General features: G+C 38.5%; 1 long non-coding RNA gene across 1 annotated transcript in view; it reads left to right on the forward strand.

Moving 5' to 3' along the window:
* LOC116101157 overlaps window positions 1–24,011 on the forward strand; it is an 87,214-nt gene that overhangs the window by 56,803 nt on the left and 6,400 nt on the right. The window contains exons 3-4 of the long non-coding RNA XR_004122812.1: window positions 12,053–12,130; window positions 21,453–21,546. This is a non-coding gene — a long non-coding RNA (uncharacterized LOC116101157). The remainder of the gene's footprint in view (window positions 1–12,052; window positions 12,131–21,452; window positions 21,547–24,011) is intronic.

Here is a 24,011-nt window from a genome sequence, read left to right on the forward strand (position 1 = left end):
ACCACAATTTCTGTATCCACTCCTCTGTTGAGGAACATCTGGGTTGTTCCCAGGTTCTGGCTATTATAAATAAGGCTGCTATGAACATGGTGGAGTATGTGTGGACTTTCATGTGTTGAACTATCCCTGCATCTCTGGGATAAACTACTTGATTGTAATGGATGATTTTTTTTTATATGTTCTAGGATTCAGTTTCCAAGTATTTTATTGAGTATCTTTGCATCCATTTTTATAAGAGAAATCTGTCTGAAATACTATTCTTTGCATGGTTTAGGTATCAGAGTGACTCTGGCCTAGTAGAATAAGTTCCACAATGTTCCTTCTGTTTTTATTTTGTGGGATAGTTTGTGGTATTAGCTCTTTGAAAGTCCCGTAGATGTAGATAACCAGTTAGACCAACACCATTTATTGAAGATGCCTTCTTTTTTCCATTGTACATTTTTGGCTTCTTTGTCAAAAATCAAGTGTCTGTAAGTGTGTGGTTTTATTTCTGGGTCTTCAATTCTATTCCATTGATCAACGTGTCTGCCTCTGTACCAATACCATGCAGTTTTTATCACTATTGCTCTGTAGTAAAGCTTGCAGTCAGGAATGGTGACTTCCCCAGCTGTTCTTTTATTGTTAAGAATTGTTTTCACTATTCTGGTTTTTTTTTTGCCTTTCCAGATGAATTTGACATTACTCTTTCCATGTCTTTGAAGAATTAAGTTGGAATTTTAATAGGGATTACATTGAATCTATAGATTGCCTTTGGTAGGATGGTCATTTTTACTATGTTAATTCTGCCAGTCCATGAGCATGAGAGATCTCTCCATTTTCTGAGATCTTCTTCAATTTCTTTCTTGAGCAACTTGAAGTTATTGTCATACAGGTTTTTCACTTGTTTGGTTAGAGTTACCCCAAGATGTTTTATATTATTTGTGGCTATTATGAAGGGAGTTATTTCCCTAATTTCTTTCCCAGCCTGTTTATCATTTGTATAAAGAAAGACTAGTGATTTATTTGAGTTAATTTTATAACCAGCTACTTTGGTGAAGTTGTTTTTCAGCTGGAGCAGTTCTCTGGTAAAATTTTTGGGGTCGCTTATGTGTACTATCATAGAATCTGCAAATAGTGATACCTTTATTTCTTCTTTGACAATTTGTATCCCCATCCATTACAATCAAGTAGAGTTAATCCCAGAGATGCAGAGATAGTTCAACACATGAAAGTCCATCAATGTAATCCACTATATAAATACACTCAAACAAACAAAAATGCATGGTCATCTCACTTGATGTGAATAAAACCTTTGACAAAATCCAACACTTTTTCATGTTAAAAATGTTGGAGATAATCAGAGATACAAGACCCATAATAAACACTCTCTGTATCTATTCAATACAGTATTTGACATTTTGGCTAGAGCAATAAGACAAATAAAGGATATCAAGGTGATACAAGTTGAAAAGGAAGAAGCCAAAGTATCACTATTAGCAGATGATATGATAGTCTACAAAAGCAATCCCAAAAGTTATACCAGAGAACTCCCACAGGGGATGAACACCTTCAGCAAAGTGGCTGGATACAAAACTAGCTCAAAAAGATTAGTAGCCCTCCTTTATACAAGTGATAAGCAGGGTGAGAAAGAAATTAGGGAAACAACACCATTCACAATAGCCACAAATAATGTGAAATACCTTGGTGTAACCCTAACCAAGCACGTGAATCACCTATATTAGAAGTACTTCAAGTCTTTGAGGAAAGAACTTAAAGAACATATCAGAAGATGGAGAGATCTTCCATGCTCATAGACCAGTAGGATTAACATAGTAAAAATGACCATCTTGCCAAAGATAATCTACATATTCAATATAATTTCTATTAAAATTCCAACAGAATTCTTTCCAGACCTTGAAAAAATAATATTCAACTTCATATGAAAAAACAAAAAACAAACAAAAACAAAACCCTCCAAAGACCCCCAGGATAGCTAATTCAATCTTGTACAATAAAAGAACGTCTGTGAGTATCACCATTCCTGACTTCAAGCTGTTCTGCAGAGCAATAGTAATAAAAATTGAGTGGCATTGTCATTAAAAACAGACATGTTTGTCAAGGCAATCAAATTGAAGATCCAGAAACACACACACACACACACACACACACACACACTATTATCTGGACATTTGATTTTTGACAAAGAAGCAAAAATATACAATGGAATAAATGAAAGAGACTTTAACAAATCATGCTGGACTGACTGGATATGTGCATGTAGAAGAATGCAAATAGATCCATATCTATCACCCTGCACAAATCCCAGGTCCAAGTGGATCAAAGACCTCAACATAAAACTAGATACACTGAATCTGCTAGAAGAGAAAGGGGAGCTGTAGCCTTGAACTCATAGGTACAGGAGGCAACTTCTTGAATAGGATAGCAGCAGCTCATCACTTAGATCAAAAATTAATAAATGGTACCTCATGAAACTGAAAACTTTTTGTAAGACAAAGGACACTGTTAATAGGACAAAATGGCAACCTACCGAATGAGGAAAGAGCTTTAACAACCCTATCTCTGCAGAAGGCTTATATCCAAAATATAATGAACTCAAGAAATTAGAGAGCCACTACCCAAATACCTCAATTAAACATGGGATGTAGAGCTAAAAAGAATTCTTGACAGAGCAATCTCAAATGGCCAAGAAGCACTTAAAGAAATGTTCAATGTCCTTCTTCATTAGGAGAATGCGGATTAAAACAACTCTGTGATTCCATTTTTCACCCCTCAGAATGACTAAGATAAAATATTCAAGCAGCAGCTAATGCTGTTGGGGTTGTGGAGCATGGAAAACATTCCTCCGCTGCTGGTGGGACTGCATGCTTCTACAACCACCTTAGAAATCAATTTGGCATTTCTCAGAAAATTAGGGATAGTTCTATTTCAAGACACAGCTAAACCACTTCTGGGCATACACTTAAAAGATGTTTCGTCATACCACACTGGCTCAACTATGTTCATGGCAGCTTTATTTATAATATCCAGGAACTGGAAACAACCTAGATGTCCCTCAACTAAAGAATGGGTAAAGAAAACGTGTTACATTTCCACAAAGGAATACTAATGAACTATCAAAAATAATGGCACTATGAAATTTCCAGACAAATGGATAGAGCTACAAGACATCATTTTGAGTGAGATAACCTAGACCCAGAAAGACAAACATGATATGCACTTACTTTGAATTGGTTATTAGCCATAACACAAAGGATAACCATGCTACAGCTCCCAGATTCAAAGAAGGTTAAGTAACAAGCACAGCCTAACAGAGAATACTTGAATCTCAGTGAAAATGGGAAATAAAATAGGCTTCATTGGTGGATGGAGGAAGTGTACTGGATGGGAGATTGTGTGGGGAGCAGACCTGGAGGAATCAAGTTTTAGGAGAAGGGAGGGAAAGAGAACCATGATTGGTGGTGGTCAGGGACATCTTTGGGAGGAACTAGAAACCTTGGACAATGGATTCTTCCAGAGACCTGTCAGAGTGACCCTAGTTAAGACTGCTAGTAAAGGGGACATTGGATCTGAAATTGTCATATCCTGTAACAAGGAGAGACTTCCAATGGACGTATGGGGACACCAGCCCAGGAACAAAACCTTCAACTCACAATTTGTTCTACCTACAAGATGAAACAGGAATTGAAGGACTGGCTAACTTGACTGCCTCCACTTGACACCCATGTCATGAGAGAGCCCTCCCCTGACATTACTAATAATATTTTCAGACAGTAGCCTAGGATAACCTTCCTCTGAGTGGCTTCACCCAGCAGCTGATGGAAACATATTCAGAGATTCACAGCCAAACATTAGAAAGAGTTCAGAGAATCTTGAGGAAGATGCTGGTTTGCAGGAGCCAGAGGGGTCAAGGACACCACAAGAAAACATACAGAATCAACTAACTTAGGCACATAGTGGCTCACAGAGACTGAATCACCTATTAATGAGCATGTATGTGATGGAACTAGGTAGCCCCCCTACACATGTGTAACAAAGAAACACCTTAGTTTTCATGTGAGACCCCTAAGAGCTGGAGCAGGGGTTGTCTTTGACTCTGTTGCCTGCCTTTGGACCCTTTTCACCTAACTGAGCTGCTTTGTCTAGGCTCAATAGGCGATGTGCCTAGTCCTACTGAAACGATATGCCGAGGTGTTTTTTTTAAAAATCAATTCTTTATTTACATGTCATATGATATCTCCTTTCCCAGTTTCCCCTCAGAAAAAAGGAATAAAATAAAGTAAAATTAAAGTAAAAAACAAAAACAAAAAACAAAAATAATCCTGTTCCTGCCCCCTCCCCCCGTTCACCAACCCACCACCTCCCTCTTCCTGGCCCTGGCATTCCCCTACACTTGGGCATAGAACCTTCACAGGGCCAAGGGCCTCTCCTCCCATTGATGACTGACTTGGCCATCCTCTGCTATACATATGTAGCTGGAGCCATGAGTCCCACCATGTGTACTCTTTGGTTGGGGGTTTAGTCCCTGGGAGCTCTAAGGGTACTAGTTAGTTCATATCTATGGGATCCCTCCCCTTTTCTGAGGAGAAAAGGAGGCAGGGTAGAGAGAGGGACTGTGAGGAGAAGAGGGAGGGGTCGGTCCTATCCAGATGTAAAATAAATAAATTAGTGATTAAAAAGAGAAAATTATAGAAACTACCTCATAAAGCTATATCAAAGGTCAAAGGGAGAGGAAGATTTGAAAACACTTGTCTAGAATATGTATTAGGTTTTCTCAGGGCTCTGCAGGATTTTAATATCCCATGAAAAGTGATTCCTCTTCCATTTAAGAATTTTCAGTTTAGTGGTGCCACTGGCCAATTTCTGAGCTCTGCTACCTAGTTTACCCGAGAGGTTGCTGCTGCAGCTTTTGTTGCCAATGGAAGATTGCGCTGTCCATAAAGCAGCAGTAAAATAATCTGCAGAAGAGCGAGATCTGTGTCTCATTTCCTTTGCCAATAACTCAGGATTCTCTTCGGCTCACAATTTAAAATTTTATGCTAATTTTTCCAGTAGCATGAAGGAAAAGATCAATTTCATTGTCTTTCAGTGTGGTTTTCACTTAATTAGCCTTTTTGATCTTGATAAATAGATAAGTTCTTTGAGTATAATTTATTAACTTGATCATTTGATCTCCCACCTCCCGTTTTTCCTAAGGGGGAAAAAGACAGAAAGCATAGTGGTAGCTCAGAAAACTCTTTAACATAATAGTTAGCAAGCCTAGAGGGTCTGATCTTAGAATTTTATGCATATTATCCTGCATAGGTTTTAGTTGGTGTAGAAGGAGAAATACATATCTTTATTCCTGCCTTATCTTTATTCCTAGATTAATAAAGGCCTGAAAACCAAGATGTTTACATACAATATACTTTATATTTGCTTCATATCATAAAATGATAAACATAAACTTAGATTATGCCTTAGGGTTTCTATTGCTGTGATGAAACACCATGACTTAAAAGCAAGTTGTTTGGCTTATACTTTCATGTCCCTGTTCATCACTGAAGAAAGTCAGGACAGGAACTAAAACAGGGCAGGAACCTGGAGGCAGGAGCTGATGCAGAGGTCAGGAGGGAGTCCTGCTTACTGACTTACTCCTCACAGCTTGCTCGGTCTGCTTTGTTATAGAACCCATGTTCTATGGATGGCACCATGGACAATGGTCTGAACATTTCCCCAGGAATATCTAATTAAGAAAATTCCCTGTAGGAATGTCTAGAGCCCAATCTTAGGAAGTCATTTTCTTGAGGTGTTTTTACCTCTTTTCTGATGACTTAGCTTTAGTCAAGCTGACATAAAACTACTCAGGATAGATTCTCACATATTTAGTGCTAATGGTATGCCATTTTCCATAACAGAATGCACATATTTTTTGTTACCTTAAATAGTGATAGAGTAAGCTATGAAAGTTATACCTAAATAATTGTATACACTAAGATTTAGAGTATTGGTGGTTTGTTCTCATGCATTTCACCTGGGTTGTTTTTTTTTTAACTCTGTTGTTTTTTTTTTCCTATTAAAAAATATATGATGTTTTTTGGTTGCTTCTTTCTTGGCATTTTGTACTTTAGACTAGGCTTCTGCATATCTCCCAGTCCTGGGTTTTTATTTATGAGTGAATGTTTCAAAATAAGGGATGACTTTAGTGTGTGTTTGGCCCTGTCCCGAGGAAGGCTTCCGATCTCTGAATGAGATGAGTGCTGTGGTGGCTGTACCAGGGTCTCCAATGGCCACAGATCCTCTCCTCAGCGCTGTCCTGTGCCATGCTCCCTTGGCTTCTCCTTCCCCTCAGTTCTATATACATGCCAAACACTTGTCTGCTTTAGAACTTTACACACCAGTCCTTCTTTTTATCTTTCCCCTTTATCTTAAATCTCATTTCCAAAGGGAGGCCAACACTTTCTACTGAAATGCATTACTCTTATATCTTTTATTGTCAATGCTTTTTTTCCCTCTTGTAGCACTCTTTAGAATTTGGCTGGATGATTTTCAGTGTTCTTAACCTTTCTCCATTGTAATGAAATGTACTGAATAGGTTTGAACTGTTCATCATTGAATCTTTATGAGTTAACTCTAATTCTGACACACAGTAAATATTTGGCAAATGTCAGATGAGTAAATAGACAACAGTTTTAATAGAAAATTAAACACACTAGTAAATATGTAATTTAGTTACCTTGCTATATGTCCTTAACAGGCTTTATTATGGATATCTGGGTAAACTAAAAATTAGCTTGGCCTACAGATAATGGCAACTTTTTTGAATTTGCCCCTGGTAGAGTACAGTTTTGCAAACAAAGCTCATCTTTGCATTAGTATGATTTTGTTATCATCATCACAATTATAATTATTAAAGAACTCCATGGGACTGGTGAAATGGCTTAGTGGTTAACAACACTGGATGTTTTTAGAGGACCCAGGTTTAAGTCTTAACACTCAGGGCAGGAGAGATAGCTCAGCTGTTAAGAACACTGACTGCTCTTCCCAAGGTCCTGAGTTCAAATCCCAGCAAGTACATGATGGCTCACAACCATCCATAATGAGATATAATTGTGGGGTGTCTGAAGACAGCTACAGTGTACTTACATACAATAAATAGAAAAATCTTTAAAAAAAAGTCTTAACACTCACATATCCCTCATAACAGTAAATCTCGTTCCACATTCCATGTTCCAGTTCTATGGAGCACCAGGCATATTTATGGTGTACATACATATATGCATGCAAAACACTCATAAACATAAAATAACCAAATTAGAATCCTTTCTTTATATAAAAAGTAATTTTCAAGGATTTTGGAAAATATATGGTATGGTAAAGAAAATGTAAAACTAGTAGTTATATTAGTCAGAGAGAAGCTATATAAGAAACCAGCTTTTATAATTTTCAACAAATACATTGTTTGTTAAAGAGTATTCACATTATAAGGCTAAGGGTGTAGTAGTTACCTAGCATGCACAAACTCCTTACAGAATGACATAAAAGCCTCATAAAATTGGGTATGGTCACGAATGCTCATAATCCCAGTACTTGTTAGGTAAAGGCAGAATAATCAAGAGAAGTTCAAAGTCATTCTTAGCTATATGAGGAGCTTGAGGCCAGTTTAGAATACATGAGATACTTTAAAAAAAAAACAAAACAAAACATATAGGGATGGGAAGGAGGCAATATTCCTCCCCAGGCCAAGTTCCAGGGAGAATGGGTAAGACTGGACACATTAACTATGTTACAGAGGGGGCCCCATGCTCAAGAATAGTTATACATCGCATATTAGACTCCATCTCTCTCCCTCTCCCTCTCCCTCTCCCTCTCCCTCTCCCTCTCTCTCTCTCTCTCTCTCTCATGTGTTTACGCACATGCATATGTATACAGTTTTTGTCTCATAATTTATTCGTTATTCTTTTATATGCATTGGAATTTTGCCTGTATGCAAGTCTGTGTGAGGGAATCCATTCCCTGAAACTGGATACAGACAGTTATGAGCTTTCATATTGGTCCTGGGAATTGCACTTCAGTCCTCTGGAAGAGCAGTTGGTGCTCTTAACTGCTTAGCCATCTATCTCTTCATTCCCTTTGCTTTTGATTTTTAAGAGAGAAGGAAAGAGAGAGAGGACTCGAAGTTGGGTGAGTAGGGAGTTGGGGGGAATATGGGAAGAATTGGGAAAAGGAAAATATTATGATCAAAATATACTGTATGAATTCTCAAAAAATAAGAAATTTCACTAAAATATATTTGCCACAAGAAAACCAAAGGGAGGGGATATTTATGAGAGAGGGAGGGAACCCATAGGAGTGATGGAAAAGGGTGAAGTCCTAGTGGGGAGCACACAAGAGCAAATAAGGCAGAGTTGGAAACACGATCCAAGGCGAACAGTTGAGTTAACTAGTTATGACTTGCTGCTATCTCTTTGTGACTTCATCATTTGAAGAACACAATTAGAGAAAATGGAGCCAGCATGGGTAGAGATGCAGCCACTAGAAAAAGATAAAGCAGGAGGGTGTCTTGATAGCATGTGTACTCTCAGATATGTTTGCCCATAGGTAGCTCCACTCTTCCTATAGTTCAAGTGCACTGATACATTAATTGTCTGCTTCAGGTTAGCATGGTTAGGCTTTGGTGCCTTGTTATTAAAAGTATTGAAAAATACAGATATCAGGGACTTCTACCTATTGCTTCCGTGACAGTAAGATCTTGGCTAATTGTGATAGACAACTTGGAAAAGCTGTGGTTCATATACCAGTCAAGATAACCTCATTCAAGATAATCACTATAGGAGCAACGTTCTATAAAGCAGGGTATTTTTATGTAGGCCCTTTTCTGAAGAGCTTAGATATTGGAAGTGATTAGGAAAGGACTTACATAGTGTGCTATCTTATCTGGGTTCTGTTTTTTCTGGGTGGGAATTCTTGCCACCATCCAGTAGAAGGGTCAAATCCAGAAGCTAGGGTCAAATTGAGAATGAGTTGGTTTTAGAAAACAATCAGCCTGTTTTGTGTGTGTGTGTATGGTGGGGGGAGGAGGGCAGGAAGTGTATTATTTTGTTTTGCAATTAAACGCTTTATTTCTCACCAAGAATAGTAGTTTATAGATGAAAAGTAACATGGTATCAGAAACAAAAAGGACTCATCATGACTTTATTTTTTAGATTTTATTTTTTTAATCACAGTTTCATCAATTAGTTTAATTTTTGCATTAAAAATACCCAGTATTTCTTCCAGTGTTTTAAAATATTTCATATCTTTTTCTAATTTAATGGTATCTTCATTTGTCCATGGTAATAGTGACTTTTAGGGTCATAGCTACTCCCTATCAACCACCCAGTGTAGAATTCTTAAGGAGATGATGACCACTTGGGGAGCTGTGGAGTAGACATATTCCATCTTTTTGTGCAAGTAAATGTTCTGAGAGGTGCAATGATGAAGAAGAGGCATGGGTGGACTTCTAGGTAACTATTTGCTGTTTTAATTACTCTCTGAGTCTAATTACCTATGACCTCAGTGACATGCTTAATATCCTCTTATTCAATTTCCCCTTTTTAAAAGCCAGCTTGATCTGTCCGCTGTCTGTTAGCATTGTGAGAACTGAGCCTAAGCCATGCTATTAACAATTGAAGAGCTTACAACAAAATCCTTTGAAAGCAAACAATCCTCCTCTTCATGTTTCACCTTATAACTCAGAAAATCACATTATTAATTACTTCTAGTAGATATCATAGTCAATATAATATGTCTTTTGATAACTTGGGCCACTTTTGTTCCATGTTTCTACCTTGAATTACTTCGTTATAAGTTCAGGTGATTGATTATAGTCTGTCAATCGCTTTTCTTTAGACTTGGAATAACTTCTGCCTGTTGTTCTCCTGGGTGTTGGCTTTACACTACATGGACTACTCTGCATTATTTTTTGTCTGATTTTCCATTTTTCCTCCCTGAATTTTGCTGAAACTATATTCAGCGATGCAAAGCATCTTCTCTACTTGGTTCTGTGAGCTTCTCAGGCTAGTTCCTGTTTTTTCCTTGCTTCTTCCAAGTTTTTTTCCCTAAAGAAGTTTCTTTTTAGTTTTCTAGTTGTTCCTGAAATCTTATGCTGGTGCCTTTTTATTGATTCATGGTCTTTTTTGTATAGCTTTGTGCAAAGAGAAGAAGATAGCTGCTAGATGCTCAGGCTGGTCCCCTATTACTATGTGTGGCTTTGAAGGATTTATATGAGTATGAATTTATAGCTACATAGACAAAAAGGAGGAGAGCATGTTAGTTGAGCTTCTTTTATGTCTGTATCTATATTAATCTATGTTCTCTATATCTACCTTTACATATTTTTATATTAATTTTGTATTTATACATATATAGGTATAGGTATAAATCACACTAAAATCAGGAAGTAAACAACTAAAAATTTTAGAAAGTTCCTGAGGCTGAGCAAATTCATTAAACACTTGCCTTTATACACATGTACTCCATTACCCATATTTTTAAAGTAACCCCAATAGAACTCATTGGTTCACCAAGTTTGATTTTGGTGGTGTCCTTACTTTGGATTATCATCTACCTACCTGGGGTGAGTAGATTGTAGAGAAAGTTTAATACAGCAATATAGCTTCTACAGCAAGGGATCACATCCAAAGACATGATTTGGATATGATCCAGCTGGAATATAGACACAGCACACACCTTTATACTTTTAATCCCTGGATTAAATCTAGACCACCTTTAGTATACACCTTTGATCCCTCTGGCTGGAATACCGACATACCTTTAATTCCTGACAGTGGTGTCTACTTGTGGGGCCGACAAAGTGATGAATCAGAAAAAGATGTTACAGAATGAGTTGGAAATAGGATATGCCCAACTCTCATGAGAATGGACAGGAAAGAGAGGATGCTTAAAGAGCAGAGGAGAAAGGAACTCAGTTCAGTTCAGTTCAGTTCAGTTCAGATCAGTTCAGTTCAGTTCAGTTCAGTTCAGTTTGGAGCAGTTCAGTTCAGTTCAATTCAGTTCAGTTCAGTTCAGTTTGGAGCAGTTCAGTTCAGTTTAGTGCAATTCAGTTGAGTGCCCTTGAGTTTACTTTGGTGCATGTCATTTCATGGAGTTCAGAGGAATTCTTTCCAAGCAAAACAATTCAGTTAGAAGCTGAGAGAAACCACTTTGAATCAATCAGCTTGGAAAGGAGTTTGAGCCAGAACACCTGAGTTGAACCAGAGAACTAGAGTTTTGAAAAAGTTAAAAGAGTGAGTTTATTCATCAGTAACACTCAGTGGCTGAATGATTCTAGGCATAGGTTAGCAGATAGAAGCTGGAAGCTGAAATCTTCAAGATCTGGGTTTGTAGAAGATTAGATTGTATGAAGACTAGAAGTTTCCATGCCTAGGGCAAAGGATAGATAGTTGGATAGAAATACTCTGGGCTTAGCCTGAGCCATGTATTTATAAAGCTTGGGTACAGCTATCGTCCTTTCCCATCATCTGAGAAAATATAAGTGACATCTACAATAAATGCTTGTTCATGCCAGTCCTGGAACAGTGTCACGAAAAAGGTATATAATAGACTATATCATTTGGCCTGTTTAAGTTCTTTCTAGGATATTTGACAAATGATTAATTCACTTAAAGATATGAAAGTATAGTTAACACTATATATATATAGTTAACAATATATATATTTATATATATATAGTTAACAATATATATATATATACACACATATATAATATATACAATATATGCTCACATATATTATTGTTTGTGTTGAAAATGTTCCCAAATGGTTGTTTGAACACATGTTCCCCTGTTGTCAATATGATTTGAGGAAGTTGTGGAACCTTCAGAAAATGCCTAGCTTCAAAAAATAGTGCCAGAATTCACTTAAGGATGGGCCTTTGAAGTTATACCCGGGTGCTGGTTCCTGACTTGCTCTCTCTGCTCCCTAGTCTGTAATAATGTGAACAATTACTAACTCACATGGTGACTCCTGCCACCATGAACTAAACTACTCTTTGTTGTCTTCTTCACCCTGATAGACAATCTCTGAAAACTTGAAAGAAAATATAGCTTGAGGCTGAAGATAGTGGAGGACCACTGTCATGAGGAGCAAACAGGTAGAGACACTAAATTCTTTTATCTACATATAGCTGCACAGGAGTCAGGCAAATTGAGATGTGTGTATTTCATCAAGTAAATGCTACAAAAAAACAGCTCTATTCCTAAAATGTACATTTAATTTTTCCTCACAGCCACACTGTCCCTTCTGCTCTAAAGACCCAGATTCCTGTTTATTAAGTATGGACTTCACTTGAGTTATTTTTGTTTTGTTTTCAATAGAAGGATATGGTCTTGCTATTTGGCCCCAATGGCTTTGAAGGCTCTATGTTTCTCAGGCTTGTTTTGAACTTTCAGTCATCTGGCCTGAGCTCCCAACTGTCAGGATTTACAAGTTTGTAGCACTTCTCTCCAGACTGGTTAGTTTTTTCTTGTAGCACATTCTTCTAAATTGTGAGTTTATAGATCTGCTTTCCTAACACAAAATGACTCCCTGCTGTAAGGCTATTAAAATGGTAATTGCCTTACTCTGCTTTTCTTACCCATGCAGTATCAACCATTCATTACCCTTAAAGGCAAAGCTACATAGAATCTGTTAAATGTAGAGGGTCCCTCTACCCTCAAAAAGTAAATGATGTAATTATGAGTACTTAAAGTAATGTTTATTGGTATGTTATACTGGGATTTAAAATTTTTATTTTATTTTATTCTATTGTATTTTATTTTTTGTATTAGCATGAAAGATTCGGAATGAGAAAGGAATCCATGGCCTCAGAACTTCAGAAATTTTAGCTACTGTAAAGTCCAAAAAGTAAACTAAAATATTCATTGATAAAAATGAACCTCATATTTGTTGAAGCCACTGTTTAAATCAGTAAATTATTTATTTCTAAAGTAGTAGGGTACAATAAAGGTAAAGTTAGCATGCCAGGATTTAGCATGGCTAGGCAGTGGGACTTAAAAGATGCCATGTAAGCAATCTCAGAGGATGGGGCATCTCAGGCAATGAAGAATTTTATATGCTTGAAAATTTCCTGATGGATGTAGTCAGTGGTGATGAAGGTTTAATATTTTCACAGAGATATCTCTATATGTCAGAATTCAGTGCATCCTAAGTTAAATTCTTACCCTTTTCTTAGTTTTGCTTTTTTTCTAACATGCTGTGAATAACAATGGCTCTTCCCTAGTTGTTGAAGCTAAAAATCTGTGCATCATCTTTGTATTCCCACATGAAAACAAGATGCCAGTCAGCTATCAATTATACCATCTTAGTAACTTTCTGAGCCTTAACTAATCCGTGCTTCTTTTTAACCTTTGAGCAATCATTTCTTTTATCTGGAGCAAAGCTTCTCTTTTACAAATCATCCGAGCATGCTTGACTAACTTGTACTTATTCTTAAATCCTCAGTGTAGACATTACTTTGTGCCAGGAAGTATTGCATGACAGCCTACACCCAATTTAGATCTCTCCTTGGGGCATCCCAGAATATATCAGTGAAGTGTTTGTTATGGTCTTTTCTAATTGTGTGGTGGTATATTTATCACTCCCCATAGTTTATAAGCATGAGGATTAGATCTCTGTTTTTAATTCTAACTATGCTTGCAGTGAGTAATACAATGATCACTGTGAGGTATTTGACAGGTTTGCAAAAATGATGTGTATATGGGTTACTCACCCATATTTGCTCTAAATTTCAGAGCAAAGATTCCAATAATGGTAAAAAAACAAAAAAACAAAAAAACCTATAGTGTGAATATGAATCTGTGTGGCAAAATAGAACAGAAGCTGAAAGTCACAAGGACTGAGAAGGAGAATTTGTTTAATTTATAGATGTTTGGTGGAATTTTAGGGTAGAGAATAGGTATGAGGTGAATGTAAAAATCCCAAAGCCCAAACTGACATCTTCAGTAAGCATGGTAAAGAATCCAGGAAGTCAACAGATCACTCATGGGAAAAATTACAGTCAGATTTATTAGTGTTAAAGGAGGAAACAGTTTTATATAGCTACAAGTTGTGGGATATTTATCACACTGTGAACCCCAAGATTGTGTTATTTACTGAAAATAAAAAAAAACCTTTCTAGTTGTGGTGTGGCTCAGCCCTAGAGCATTTGTTCAATCCAAGATTAATAATCTCCTTATTGTAAACAGGATTATATAAAGTCAACCATAGATCAAGAGGTGGAGCAAGCAACCAGTTGACAGGGAATGAACACAGGAAGAAAAAACCATAGAAAGTAAAACTCAGCCGGGCAGTGGTGGCGCACGCCTTTAATCCCAGCACTTGGGAGGCAGAGGCACATAGATTTCTGAGTTCAAGGCCAGTCTGGACTACAGAGTGAGTTCCAGAACAGCCAGGGCTATACAGAGAAACCCTGCCTCAAAAAACAAAAACAAACAAACAAACAAACAAAAAGGAAAACTCAGTTAGGAGGATGGATAGAAAGACACACAGGAAAGAAGGGAGGGGCATTCAGTTTGAGAGGTTTTGGAGATAGTGTGGAGACTGAGGACTTCATTTTGGGAAGTTGGTTGTGGAGGAAGGTCAGCTGGTTACTTTCCTTGCCTCTCTGAGCTAGCAGGTTTTCACCCCAGCATCTGGCTCCTGAGTCTTCATTGGTAAAATCGAATGGTTGAGATTTTTGTTAAAAACCACAGTAAGTTTCACATAGGGAACTAAGATTGTTATAAATATAACATCTTAGTTGTAATTACTATTTTGCCTAGTAGATGAACCAAACTTTATGCTATGAACACACATTATCATGAAGATCATCAGTAAAGAATTTTGACTGGCCATCAATACCAGGACTGTTTCTTAACGGTCTCTGACACATTAATTGCTCTGATACATTGCTAGCTCTGATTTCTTTATGCCCACTCTTACACCTTGCAGTTACCCATGACAGCCTTCCTCATAAGTTCCTAACACATTGTCTTTTTTCCAGCCTTGCACTGCTGTGACTAATTTCCATTCTCTCATATGCCTTTAGTAGCCAACTCTCATCAATGGCACTGGACTTTTCTGAACCAATCTTATGGCAGAAATGTTTCATTTTGTCCATGAGTTTTTCAGATTGTCTTAAAGTCCCACCTCTAGCATTTATTTACTTTCACGACTATCATCTTTTAAGTTGGTGAGAACATCCAGTGAATATTTTCCATTATTTCCTTAAAATTTTTTATGCTTAAATTCAGATTTAGTCCTGTCTCCCCTTTTAGCCAGGCTGCCAGTCTATGCTCTTTAACATAATCATGATGCCTATGAGGCTGTGTCTACTTTTCAGAGAGGAAAACTTATATTTCTAATTTTATTTTTTGAAGTATCATTTGTTATTGGCTTATTCTTTTCCTTTTCATGCATACAACACAACTCAATCGTTCATTGTGGCTCCCAGTGAATGACATAGTCCAAGGGATTTGTGTTGTAACACATGGGGCTTTGAGTCAATCAAAGTGGAATCAATAACCAGCATTCCTAGCAGGTAGTGTCCTGCTCCCTTTAGTCCATGGTGACAGTTTTTACATTAACTGTTCTATCTTACTTTGATGGGTGGTTCCTTTTCCTTTATCCTTTATCCCATGGCTAGAAGAAGATGCTCAGTGGAAAAGCCCAAAGTGTTTATCTCTCTTCTCCTGTTCTTCTCAGGTTAACCTCTATTTTCCTTCTAACTCACTTTCCCTATTTTAACTACTTTTTGCGGATTGGATTTTTTAAGTTCTTGCTTATGGCTGGGAACTGAGGATGTCCCTTTTCAGAGACAGAGCCTCTCTCAGTGATACATAGACTTTTTTAGGAAGACTAGACAGATGTGGAGCAGCACTTGGTTTCTAGATTCTCACTCCTCCCCCATGTGCTGCCACTCCAAGGTCTGAGCAGAGACCACACTCTCATTGTCATCTGGCACTGCTCCTTTGATTTGTTATATTGAATCTAATCATATCTGAGGGAGATGCTCTTTCCTTATAACTTACGAAGCCACTATTGCTTTCTTGTTTCTCTTTTCTTGTTTCTTGTTGTTGTTCTTAAATCAGTTTGAGGCTTGCTTAGTGAACCATTGTGAATAACATGACATCATTTAAATAAGTGCTAAGTGGACACCATATAGAATTGGTAACTGGCATTATTTAAATTAGTGATATGCTATAGAACAGCAGACTCTCATCTGAGAAAGTTATCATTTTTGACCTACAGGACAGCTTCAGTGGAAAGCATGAGAAAAGAAAAGGAAAAGAAATTAGCTCTAGTTTCCCCAAGTAACTGATAGGCAGTAGATGTCACAGGTAAAACACATTGATATCTGAGTAAAGTCTCCTCACACAATTAGAACAGAGACTGTGGTAAAATAAATCTTGCCCTGCAGCCTCTTTCTCCTGTGGGCTGAAATGCTCCAGTTGAAACGGCAATATAGAAATCATGGTTTTCTTTGTGCAGAAAGTTTTTTGTTTTTTGTTTTTTGTTTTTTTATTTTTGGTACTAAGATGCTGCATTTCTCACTTTCCTGTTTGCCAAGGCACAGAGTTACAAAGAATTCTAAAGCCACTTTCAGCCATCTTGCTCCCTTAGAAACCCTTCTACAATAAACAAGGACAGGAGTCCCAGGTTTCTGGACTGCTTTGTTGTTTCTTTGTGAGTTGAGATGCAGGAAATGTCAGAGGGTGACTTCTCTACCTCTAGAGTAATTTCCATAAAGTGTACAGCAAGCCTGTGATTTCCCGATTCCAGAGTCAAGAAGTGGCATCTGCTTGCCACTTACACTCTCTGTTTTCTTTCTCTGTGGTTTTCCTAACCCATCAGGTAGGTAAAGAAGCCACATCTGACTATTTAATTAGTCAAGAAATAATACAAAGTATAGTTGTATGTCTGGCCAGAGGCTACAAAACATATTAGAGATCAAGCGTCTTATGACTGCCAGCATGTTATCTTGATATCAATCTGCCCTGCCTCTAGCTAGCCTCTTTTCCAGGCTAGAAATCTAATTATTCTGTTCAAAAAGAAGAAACTACATTTAACAAATTCTAAGCATGTAGCTTGTCTTCAGCCACCTAGCTGATGCATTATCTAATCTGTCCACACAGAGTTCTGACTTCATTGTGTTCTGCTAGAATCACATTCCAGGGCCTCAGGGTCGATATTATGCAATGTTACTCTGCCAGTTTATGCCCTGCCAATATTTTGGAGCAAGCTTTATTATGCAAATGCATCTGATAATAGATTTTTCATTTTAGTCATGCATAACTATTTATTTTTTGTGCATGGCCCTAGTGACTTCGACAAACTCAGTAGCAGTTAATTTCACATCCACCAAGGAGACATGGGAGAGGACACAATTCTAAAGCAGGTCCACTGCTCTGGGAGCATTAAGCTACTTCATAGGGAGTCACATTGAGGGAAGTCCAAGTATTTCTAGGGAACATGCCAGCTGTCATTGCCTATCAGCTGTTTTCAGACTCAGATGCCATTTCATGGGGTGGAGAAATCATGGCACAGAGAGCAGATAGGAGAGGCCTTGCTGGAAATGGTGGTTTCGAGGTAGATAGGAAAGATGCTTGCTTACTTATTTCCTCTGATTTCTAAACTGTAATATGTTTCTATTTGAACTTCTTCTTCCTTGAAGGATAATAAAAATATGCCTGTAAGGAAAACTGTAGATGAGTGGAAAGATATTCTCATGTGTTTTATTCTTCTCTTGATATGCTTGATGAAAATGATGCTATCAAAGATATGGGAAGGTACTAGCCTCAGCATTTTCCACTTGTCTCAATGTGCAGAACTCTCACTCTTAGTGTGGCTTTGAAATATTTTTCTAGATTGTGGTATGTAAAATCATGCCAGGAAATATGGTGAGGTAGAGCAGGTTGAGACCCAGAGACTCAGTAGATACACACTGGTGGCTTAGGTGATTGCCAGCTCCCTGCCAGACTTGGAACATGTGCCATACTTCCCACATAAAAAAAAAATGTGTCCTATGGTCACATAGGCTCAAAACAGAGTTCTCCATGCTAATAGGGTACCTAGAGGCCCAGACACTATCTTCACCTATATAGATTGCGTGTTGTGATTTAAGTGAAGAATCCCACAAAGCCAAACAAGTCACATAGTAAGTAGTGTTGATTCCTTAAAAAAGACACAGTGAAGATACATAATTATTCTAGAGATGAAACTGGGGTGAAAGCATTCAGGAAAGACTTGTGGGAAGAAACATGAGACCTGGTAAGAACAGTATTAGTCCAGAATGAAATTGTTGGCATTTTTATTATCCAGTAGAAGGGTTGACCCTTCTACTGGATAATAAAAATGCAGTTCTGTAGACAAAGGTCTTCTCAGGTTCATCCTAGTGGATCTTGATGAAAGACACAATCCATGGTTCTAAACAATTTATTGTCATGGTGGAAAATGGTAAAAACGTACCCCACTTCTCAGTGTGAGCCTGAGACTAAATACCTTTTGCAGGGAGGAAGGTCTGGGAAGGGAAGCTTATTGTCTAAGCCCTCTGGGCCTCTAGTACCTTATTACCATGAAGACAGTGTCTGCATTTTACATTGGCAGATAATGTATAGCTAATTCCATGCTTGAGAAATGGTAACCATAACATAGCTCTTTGCTGAGTAAATTAGTAAATGTATAAGAAGTTGTAGTGGGAAATCAGGCTTTGCATTGGCCCTAAGTATCTCACTGAAAACAGAAAAGGATTCATTCTATCACAGTTATATACACTTACCTCTAATTATAGAACACAACAGCATCTTTTCTACTACAGAGTGGTGTCGAACTGATTGGCAGATTATGTGAACAGTGAGCAATAGTGGCTGGAGTTATTACTGAAGAACTCAGTCTCAGTCTTTCTCACACTGACTTACTCTCATACTGACTCACTCCTTTTTTGTCACTGATGTGAACAGGGTTTTTTAAAGTCAGTCTATCATTGTGACTCTCTCTGCCCCTGGAGGTGGTTGGCAATATCAGTGTATGAGGCAAAGGGAGGAGAGAGAGAGGGGCTTAGAAGCCCTGTGAGTACTTACAGAAACGACAATACCCAACACTGTGACCAGTTAGTTGTCAGGAGGCAGATTAACTTTACTTGGGGTGATTCAAGGCTTATACAGTTTTGGGGGAGGGGATCAGAATATCCAGGGAGGGCAAAGTTCATTGGCTGAAGGTTTAAGGTACTGAGATGCCTCATTAGCATGGGGAAGCGTTCCAAGAATATCAGGTGCTAGCTGAATGGGTTCATATCAGGAGAAAGGAAATGGAACCTGTATTCTAACTAAAGCTATGTGACATTCTACAGGTGAGTCGTGTAGGGTTTTTAAATTCTGCAGACAAGGTCAGAAAAGGGGGAACCCTGCCAGTGAAGGGATCCCACCATTCTGCATTAAGCCCAGAAGGCTATGTGGACAATGGTAGGCTTCAACCTTAAATGACAGGGCAACATATCAAAGCTGCTTCCTTAAAAAAAAAAACCTGCTACTTTTACATGTGGTTATTGAGTGAGGAATTTAGATTTTGGACCTCTTCACAGACATCTTGTCTACCTTCTGAGGAAGACTTGGATGTTGAAGCCAGTCTGAGCTAGTAGGATGGCAAGAGCTCCAGAGTCTCTGCTACAGCATGTTTTCTTTCTTGGTCTTCCTTGGGATTCAGTCCAATTAAGCTGATCCTAGAGCACACAGGCACACACACACACACACACACACACACACACACACACACACACACACAGACACACACAGACACACACACACAGACACACACATCCTTGCTTGCTACTGAATTAGATCTGACAAAGTTAGTAATTTAAGTGTTTTGTTTGTTTGTTTGGGAGAATCACTAACCATTGGGGCATGCCCTCAGTTTTTCCTATTGATATAGGTAGTCTGATTCCTAATAAATATAATTTGTTTCTGGGCCTACTTTGTGACACATATTTTGCCTACATTTCTGATGTCGATGATTAAGTACTAGAAGGTACAAAAATACTGCAGAACAGTGAGGTAATTATGTTTAGCAACAATCTTGATCCCAGCAAAAATTGTCCTATATTTTCTACCCTTTGGCTCTTACCACAGCTACAATTATACCAACAGGAAGTGGATACAGCTTTGTTACACTAAGAAGAGTCTAAGTTTGCCTAAGGCTCATTGAGAGAGGCCCACAGGATACATCTGGTCTTACAGAATAAGGATATTTTAGAATATCTTGTGCCTTTGAGTACAAGTTTATCACAACAATGGTCCTCAAAGAAATAGAACTTTCTCCAGAAATCTCATCCCAGTGGAGGGAAAAGGTGCTAGCCAGAGGGGAAATTTGTCTCCCTAGAAGAGATTTCACACAAATATAACAACTTATTGGCCCAGTTTAGAGGACTGACCCACACAATGATTGGTCAGTGGTAGGTACTGTCGTATCCTGACTAGGATAGTTTACATGTGGATATCCTTAGCTATTTATTTACAACTCAAATGCAGTTTTCTCCCCTTCTATCCTCCCAACCTCTCTCCCCACATCCCCTCTTAAATCCCATCTACCTTTGCCTGTTTCTCTTCAGAAAATGGCAGACTACCCATGGGTATCAAACAGCCATGGCATATGAAGTTGCAGCCACATAGTGGAACTTTCTTAGACTTGTTAGCAGTATAGTAACGCAGAGGCTGCTAATAAAGTTTAAAGCCTAGGCCTTTTGCTTTGTTTCGGCCGTCTCCCATCTAGCTCATTTAACCTTTCCCTGCTCCACTGTGGTCTGTGTCTGCCTCCTCAGTGTCCACTATTGATTCTCCCACATCTGCTTTCTTCTCCTTGTGTCATACTTCTCTGCCCAGAAGTACCGCCCCCACTTCCTACCCAAGCTATTGGCCACCAGTTCTTTATTACAATAAATCAATAGTGAGACAATCTCTGATACAATTCTAGATTGCCTCTAGGTGAGCAAGGACAAATATTTACAAAATAGAAGACCCGGTGGTGGGCCGTAGAAGTGACAAAGACCAGAATTGTGCCAGCACTTAGTTCTTTGCTGGTACAGAGTAAATGATCGAAAATGCAGAGACACATTTTTACACAATGTGAGGAAAAGCTACCCTAACACAGTGAGACTAGGGCACCTCCTCTCCTAGTAAGGTTAGATGAGGCAACCCAGTAGGAGGAAAGGATCCCAAGTCAGAAACAGCTCCTGCTCCCACTGTTATGATTCTCATAAGAAGACCATGGTACGCAATTGTAACATATATGTGGTGAACCTAGGTCAGTCCTATGCAGGCTCCATTGTTGGTGGTTTAGATTCTGTGAGACCATATGGGCCCAGGTTAGTTGTTTCTGTAACTTTTCTTGTGGTGTCCTTGACCCCTATGTTACCTACAATCCTTCCTCCTCCTTTTCTGCAGGATTGCCCAAGATCCAAATGATGTTTGGCTGTGTGTCTCTGCATCTGTTTCCATCAGTTTCTGGGTGAAGCATCTCTGATAACAACTGGACTAGGTACCAATCTATGAATGTATCAGAATATCATTATGGATCATTTCATTATTTTGTTTCCATAACTATTAGGCTCTATCCTATGTCTCTGGGCTATCCAGTATTTGGCTCCTCCTGGTCTTTCAGGCAGTGGCAGGGTGAGATCCTGTTCCATGGGTCTCGACCAGTCATTGGTTGGTGATTCCCACCATTTCTGTGTTACCGTTACCCCAGAACATTTTGTAGGCAGGTCAAATTATAGGTTGAAAGTTTTGTTGCTGGGCTGGTGTCCCAATCTCTCCAATGGCAGTCTCTCTTGGTTACAAGAAATGGCCAGATCAGGCTGCATATTTCCCATTGCTAGTGTCTTAGCTAATGTCACCCTCTCTAGGTGTTTTCATTCCCCTAGGTTTCTAGCTTGTCCCAGGGATGCCTCCAATTCCAGTTGTCTCTCCCAGTACTCTCTTCCTCCATCCTTCACTAACCAAATAATTCTTGCTTCCATCCCCATCCTTCATACAGTCCCCTCCTCTTATTTACCCACAATGTCTATTCTATTTCTCCTTCACAGTGAGATTCAAGCATTCCCTTGCCCTATGAGGCCTCCTTGTTACTTAGTTTCTTTGGGTCTGTGTATTGAATCATGTTGAGTAATGAATAATACTCCATTGTATAAATGTACCACATGGACTCTGAATGGACTCTGGGAAATTAGGTAGAGTTGTGAGCCAGAATATGGAACCCAGGGTATGGGGTAGAATTTAGGCCTGTTCCTTTGTTTAAATTTTAATCTTACTACAGACTTAAGGGAGTCACTGGATCTCCTTTCCCTTATTTCTTATCTGACCACACTGAATATTGTTCAGTTTTCCACTATTAAGTTGGATCTATTAATTATCTTACTGAGGATGAGTGGCAGAAGTTAGCTTGGGACACAGGCCACGATCCCCTTCCCCAGTTTGTTACCAGTGTATATGCTCAGGTATCAAGAGTAAAGAAAGTAGGTTTGTCCAATGGCTTCTTTACGAACTAGAGAGGCATATTCTTGGCCTTCTCGTTCAGCAACATGAGCAATATGATGGCAACCAGAGGTAACTGGTTTTAATTGTGTTTCCTGTGTTTTCCAAATGGGAGCTTTAGGACAGATACTCTCCCAAATTTTATATCGCTCATATAAGGACAGTTAAACTTATGACTTGGCAAGGTAAAATAAAATTTGGGATTAGATACAAAAATGATTTGGCTCAGTCAGTCTGTTTGGAAAGGGGTATATGAGTTTCTTCTTGTATAAGTGTTCTGGCATTGATAAACACAGGACAGGCTCCTTTGCATCAGCTGGGGAGTCAAAGATGGAATACAGTAGCCATGAGCTGTAGAGCTTACACATTCTTTTCTGTTGGTTACACGCTGTTGCCTTCCACCCATTAACCACTCCCCACAGCCACCATGCTGGCTATGGGAACGACTTGTGAGAACTGAGATTGTTTTCAGGAAGTTTCTGGGAAAAAGACAGCAGGGAAGATGAGAGTAAGTTAGCCAAGACTTGAGGCAAGGGAAGATGGGAATTAAGCTTTTCTGGATCTAATTTACCATCCAAATGATCCCATAAAGCTGGACTCTGCAGTTACTCATTCAGTCCCAATTTTTTCCCAGTCTTATATCTACCTTTTTCTGTTGATAAATTTGCTGTTGTCGTTAGCTTGAATTTTTACTGTGTTCAACTAAGAGTTGTGAGCTTACCACGTCAGGAAGTCATGCCTTGACCACATTTAACCCGTTTTGTTCCCTTCCTACCACTGGCAATATTGTAGATCATTGTTTGATAGCATTTACTGTTCTCTGAAATTAACTTTATGTGCCTGACTTTATGTATTTATTGTTCATTTGCTTCTCCTATCCACCATTCTATTAAAATGTAAACTCCAAGGTTTTTTGTTTGAATCACTACCTTTCCAAGCCCTGAAAGAGAATTCTGCATATAGCAGCTGGTTTTTTTTTTTTGTTTTTGTTTTTGTTTTTTTTAATAAATACCCACTTATGGATTCATCTCACTCACATGGGTACATGGACTGAGGAATGCTGAAAATAGAGGATCCTTGTGAGGTGATATGAGGCTACTTAACTGTGATGATTTTCTAAGTAGTGTCCTCATTTCACTAATGTCACAACTTTCTCTTTTTTCCTCTTTGAATTTTATCCCCCAGTCCCATTTCTAGAATGACACGGTTGCTAGAACACTTAGATTCACTAAGCTCATTGAATAAGCTCCTGTATTTTAAAACTGGGAGCCTTAAATTGATTAAGGAAATTGGATTTACTTTTGATTTCACCATTCTAGGAGGAAAAAGGCTCCTAGTTTCTCCCTTTTCTATAAGACTGGTATAACTTTACAAAAAAGATGAAGCAAAGTCTAAGAATGCACATAGGTTGGATTAAACTCTCAGAATCGCATGGAATCATTTCCTGGATTTCAGGATATCTCTCTTCCT

This window comes from Mastomys coucha, unplaced genomic scaffold (assembly GCF_008632895.1).
Source record: "Mastomys coucha isolate ucsf_1 unplaced genomic scaffold, UCSF_Mcou_1 pScaffold21, whole genome shotgun sequence".
Classification (NCBI taxonomy): domain Eukaryota; kingdom Metazoa; phylum Chordata; class Mammalia; order Rodentia; family Muridae; genus Mastomys; species Mastomys coucha.